This window comes from Gopherus evgoodei, chromosome 7 (assembly GCF_007399415.2).
Source record: "Gopherus evgoodei ecotype Sinaloan lineage chromosome 7, rGopEvg1_v1.p, whole genome shotgun sequence".
NCBI classification, from domain to species: domain Eukaryota; kingdom Metazoa; phylum Chordata; order Testudines; family Testudinidae; genus Gopherus; species Gopherus evgoodei.
The window spans coordinates 4,174,245-4,180,503 of record NC_044328.1 but is presented as its reverse complement, the minus strand read 5'-3'; positions in this window follow the sequence as shown (position 1 = coordinate 4,180,503).

Below are 6,259 nucleotides of genomic sequence, written 5' to 3'. Positions count from 1 at the left end.
TGCGTGTGCAGAACAGAATCTGGTCATGGCAGCTCTGCAGTGGAGTGATACTGTGTGTTTGGAGAGAGAGAATTTTCTTCTTAGCCTGCCTAGGAATAAATTCCAGGAGGAGGCTGCTCTCAGCTGGATCCCGGTGCCTCTCCGAGTGCTTTTGGCAGGGCATTGTCTGTTTACACCAGCAAGAACATGAGTGGGAGTCAGTCTCCCCTTCCACCCCCACTAAAACGAGCGAGGCTGGCAGTGCCACGCTCTGAATACAACTGGGTGAGACTGCAGCTGCTTTCAAGTGTCTTAAAATCCAGGCAGGGCAAAACAAGAGCAGATTTGACACCCATTTAAGAACAGTGAAGATAGACAGGAAGGGGTGCAAGATAGGACCTTTCCATGGCAGTACTCCTGCACCGCTGATTTAATCTGATATACTGCACCAAAAACAGTGCAGCTAAGTGCCCTTAGTACCACCTTTTAAAAATGCACAGAGGCCCAGTATGCCTAAGCCAGACCTTAATGCAGCTGGGGTGTTGACTCAAGTAAGATCAGGGCCTCCTATTGCAACACATGGTCCTCACTGGTGTAAACTGATAATGCCTTAATGGACAGCCTGCCACTATGCCTCATTAACACCAATTAGTGCTTACTGTCCAGGGGTGAGATGTTCAGGCTCCTGGCCTTAGCAAAATCTCCTGCTAGAGAAACCCCGGGGGGTGGCAAGATGCAATTTCATTTTGGAGTGAGACTTTGGTGACATTACGAGTTATAGGCTAGCAGCAGATGGACTACAGAGAATTTTCTATGGAAGGTCTCACTCAGAGGTCAGGTGATTTAGCAGTAGCAGGGGGACAGTGGGCAGTAGTCTATAAAATGTTACTAGGAGCTGTGTAGGCTGCAGCTACGCTGTAGTTTGTTATAAAAGCAACATAGCCTAAAGCAGACAGCAGGAGAGAGAGAGCTCTGCAATGAGGGTCTATTCTCTAGTCAGCTGATAAAGTCCTTCCCCTGCTTCCCCCATCCACCAAGGTAAAAGTGACCTAGGTTATAACTGTAGCACAGGAGTTAGTATGATCATCTTTTCACAGCCTTGTACGTCAGTTGCTTGTTGATTCCCTTTCCATAGCCCATCAATACACTCCCCACTCAAGCCTGCCTGCACCAGGTGGATGTCGATTTGTTCTTAATTCACCTTTGAGCTGTACCAGTCTCCTTCCCTTGCAACTCTGGCTAACTAGCCTTGCCTCTTGAAGGTTGGCACACTCCCTAAATGGGATTTAAATGGTTGCTTTGGAATAGGCCAAGGAGCTGGAGGAGGGTCCCCCTCAGCTGAAAGCAGCTAGTGCCACCCATGGAGCCTGCCCCCTTTGCCAATCTACTGCCTCTCCAGAGAGCTAAACATGAGTTTAAAATCTTTGCTGCATCATCAAAAATGAGCCTAAGAAATTACTGTAGCTTTTCCAGCCACACAAGGAAGAAATCAGCTTATATCATTCCCACGAGTCTTAGCTGCTCATGTTTTGATCACCACTTCTAGCAAATGCTACACACTTCTTACAGCTTCAGTGGTTGGCAGTTGCTGGTGAAGAGAAAAGGGAAATGAGGATTTAGACCCCAGACTAATTTGCATGTAGGCAAATCCTTGGCCCGCATCCATTTGTTTGCATGACTTGCAGCACATTCACTTTCTAAAGTGGCAGCAGATTCAGCCATGCAGGCTGCACCTGGGCCCAGAACTAACCTACTTAAGCTGCAAAGCACCAGAAGAGGCCTCTGGCTTTGGCAAAAGCTGCCAGATGTGGTTGGAGAAAGCAATGGGATGCAACAGTCCACATAGGGAGAGGGCAGTTTGGGAACATACTTCCATTCAGTGCCCTGTCTTCTGCACAGTGCCGGCTTTGCACCTGGACAAGGCAGGGAGGTCAGCTACCCCATGGGCAGTGCACGTTAGGTACCCAGAGCACAATTCAAGCAGTAGCAGGTAGTATAAAGGCTTAACCACTACAGCAGGTGTTGCAAAAGCTCCATCGTTTTCCCTCCCCTCCCCACTACCGAATTCATTTCCCCTGCAAACGAACAGTGGGAAACTGGGCTGCTGTTTAGCTTCCTGCTAATCCCAGTCCTAAGAACAAAGTAACTGGTTTGAAGTAAGAGAACCTGTAACAGCCCATTGCTGAGGGAGAGCTGCTAACAATGAAGAGCCTGTTCCATTGGAAAAGAAGCTGTACTGTGTTCTTGTTGGACAGTATCAGATTGCAGGTGGTGCATGGAAAAAGGGAATGACTGTGTTAAGGACAGTTGCCTGTTCTCTTGCCTGACCCCGTGTTCCTCAGCCTGACTTGGAGCTAGCAGGAGCAGCAGCTCGGGGCAGGGTTCTGGTGTAAGCCCCATTGACCAGCCAGAGGCGCTGTCTGCAATCTAGCATTTGTTCTATCAGCCCAACGCTGTTCCTCGCACACCTCTTCCTCCCCCATGATGCCTGCTGGCGCCCAACATACCTAAATAAAGTTGTTCATATACAAACCTGCATCTCTGTGTCTGCAGAGGGGGGCTGGATGGGCTCTTACAGCAATTGCTCTGGAGACAATTTCTTCCCCTGGAATGCTGGTGGTCATCGGAGAAGTTACTGTTGTGGGCTGTACACTTACACTCCACAGCATTCCAAGTGGGTAAGACAAAGGGACCGAACAGACAATGGCTCCATGTCTAGTTGGCAGCCAGTATCAAGCGGAGTGCCCCAAGGGCCAGTCCTGTGGCTGGTTTTGTTCAATATCTTCATTAATGATCCGGTGGGTGGCGTGGACTGCACTTAGCATGTTTGCAGATGACACTAAACTGGGAGGAGTGGTAGATACGCTGGAGGGTAGGGATAGGATACAGAGGGACCTAGACAAATTGGAGGGTTGGGCTAAAAAAATCTGATGAGGTTCAGCAAGGACAAGTGAAGAGTCCTGCACTTAGGATGGAAGAATCCCATGCACTGCTACGACTAGGGACCGAGTGCCTAGGCAGCAGTTCTGTAGAAAACGACCTAGGGGTTACAGTGGATGAGAAGCTGGATATGAGTTGATAGTGTTCCCTTGTTGCCAAGAAGGCTAATGGCATTTTGGGCTGTATAGGGGCATTGCCAGCAGATCGAGGGACGTGATCATTCCCCTGTATTTGACATTGGTGAGGCCTCATCTGGAGTACTGTGTAGTGTGGGGCCCAAAACTGGACAAGAAGGATGTGGAAAAATTTTAGAGTCCCACGGAGGGCAACAAAAATGATAGGGGGCTGGAGCACATGACTTATGAGGAGTGGCTGAGGGAACTGGGATTGTTTAGTCTGCAGAAGAGAAGAGTGAGGCGGGATTTGATAGCTGCTTTCAACTACCTGAAAGGGGGTTCCAAAGAGGATGGATCTCGGCTGTTCTCAGTGGTAGCAGATGACAGAACAAGGAGTAATGGTCTCAAGTTGCAGTGGGGGAGGTTTAGGTTGGATATTAGGGAAATCAGTTTCACTAGGAGGGTGGTGAAGCACTGCAATGGGTTACCTAGGGAGGTGGTGGAATCTCCTTCCTTAGAGGTTTTTAAGGTCAGGCTTGACAAAACCCTGGCTGGGATGATTTATTGAGAATTGGTCCTGCTTTGAGCAGAGGTTGGACTTGATACCTCCTGAGGTCTCTTCCAACCCTGATAGTCTATGATTCTAAGTTGAGGGGGAATAGGTTAACTGACAGATGTTTTGTTTTTTTTAAGTCTCCATCTGCCCTCACCCCAAGCAGCTGGGTAATTTACCGTAGCCAGCACGGTAGAAGTGGGGCACTTAGGAGGAATCTAACTCCAGAGAAGGTAACAGCCTGGTGGAACCGTTCACAACAGGCTACTCCACATGGAGCAATAGGCTGAAAGGAAGGGGGCAGATTCCTGTCAGAGCCAACAAATGAGTCTGCAGTTGGACATTTAAGACTTCATTTCACAGCATGATGGTTAGCAAGGATTATTGAACAACCTAGCTGCTGACAGGAAAGAGGTGACCTATGGTTTGAAAGTAGTAAAGGTGTAGTCCCAGTAATCACAGCTGGAAGACAGGCCAGAACAAGTACAAGACCATGTTTTACAAGGGACCTATGAACCGGACTGCATCCGGCGCCTGCTCCTATTCTGTGGAGCAGAAGACTGCCAAAGACAAGCCCCGTAGGTGTTCGTGTGAGGCTGAAGGCCAATGGTTCTAGAGCAGAACACACGAGCCAGACCAAAAGTTACTTCGGAGGATCCCAGCCCAGCTTCCCCAGCCCTTGCTTTGCATTTTCATTTCTTGTTTTGTCTGAAGCATCATGGTTGGGGCAGTCACATGTGGAGCATGTCCTGAAAATGCCAGCCATGGACTGTATTGAATTCAGTCAGCTTCCTGCCTTGGAGCTGGGTGTGAACCACTGCCCAGGGTTACTCAGGCACCTGTGGCTAGTTTTAGCTCAGCTGCTCATGCACTGACTTATTTAGAAACTGTTGCTTTTCAGCTAGTCGTTCCATAGGGGGCTGCCCCCTTCCTCCCCTGTCCCAAGGTGGCTTTGAGAGGAAAGGAAGCAGTTCCTGTCTGTGTAGAGCAGAGATTATCAAACTTTTGTACTGCTGACCCCTTTCACATTGCAAGCCTCTTGAGTGCAAGCCCCTCCCCCCATTGAAAACACTCAAATATATTTAACACTGTTATAAATGCTGGAGGCAAAATGGGGTTTGGGGTGGAGGCTGATAGCTCACGCCCCCCCATGTAATAACCTCATGACCCTGAGGGGTCCTGACCCCTAGTTTGAGAACCCCTGGCAGTAGGGTGCTGAACAGAGGAAAGCTATAGCCCAGGGCGATTACCTAGCTGATGGTAGAATGGCTAGGCTCAGGGGTTACCCTTTGCCACAGGGGCCCACTAGTGTTCACACCAATTTTGCTGCAATAGGTCAGGCAATGCTGCCCTGAAGGCATTTGTGCCTGAAGCTTTAAGATGGTGTCCAGGCGCGACAGCTTTCCCAGAGAATAGAGTGCTGCAGCAACGGAGGTGAAGGTGGCCGTGACTTGTTCAATGCCAGCTGAAGACCAATGTCTGAGGGTTGTTTTTTTGGAAGAACAGACCACTGAGGGGGTGAGGGAGGGAAGTCCAGCAGGAAGGGGAAGTGGTAAAATATCTGAGTAAGTCCTAGTCCCCCCCGTGTCAAATTGACAGCACTGCACTCCCCCTCCATGGGAGAAGTACACATGCTCAAACAACGGATTCAGCTACTTTCCAGCGGGAGAAGAGAACTGGTCCAGGGGGGTAGCTGCTCCCTCACTTCCAGGTATACAGGAGAGCAGAAAAGCCACCACGAGAGCTGGCTGGTAGCAGAACCACGCTGGAAGGGGCAGCACTGGCTCCAGCCACTAAGTGTTTATTAGCTAAGGGGAATCGGGGGAGATGGAAGAGCCATCTGATGGGGCAGGAGCAGTCAACAGAACGTTACCTCTAATTGTATTTGTGGGAAGGAGGTTTGTGCACAGATGGGGCTGCGAGTTCACTCGTGCTCAGAGCCAACAGACGAACGTGAAATGAGGGGAGCCAGACACCAGATCCAACACTGTTGAATTCTCTCACTTCCCCCGGGGCCCTCGTCCCATGTAAAATTGATAGCCCCTGCGAAGAAGGGAACCACCACCAGAGGGATGCAGAGGGACTGTGAACCTCAAACAGATACAAACCAAGGCAAAAATGTTCCCAGGGCCGACGTCTGCAGAGTGCTCTCAGTGACAGTCACACAATCCGGTTTCTCTGGAAATGGAGGCCAACTCTCAGCAGCTGAAGTTCCTTAACAGAACCTTGGAACGGAGGAATTGCCAGACTGGCTCCAGGTCCTGTCTCCAGCAGAGGCCAGAAACAGAGGCAGGTGTAAGAACCCCACAGTAGCAGATGTAGGATATTTGCTCTCCACATTAGGTCTCCTGGTCTCATAGCTACCAATCAGCATAAACCCTGCAGCATGAAAACAAAGGAACTTGTTTGTTTGCCATGGTGTTTGGGACAAAATTAAGGTCCCATAATTTCCAGTCTGCCATCAGGGCTTGCCCAGGATTTGGGCATGGGACCTCTGGCCCCAAAAGTGAATCCTACCCCTACACCACTGATGAGAACTTACTGATCTTCCAACAGTGCATAACCCCCTCCCTGCTCAGCACATGCTTCCCACTTCCACCCAACTCCTGAGTTGTTACAGCGAATACAAATAATGCCTCACCTCAAAACAATTCCTTTTGAGCCCTGGCAC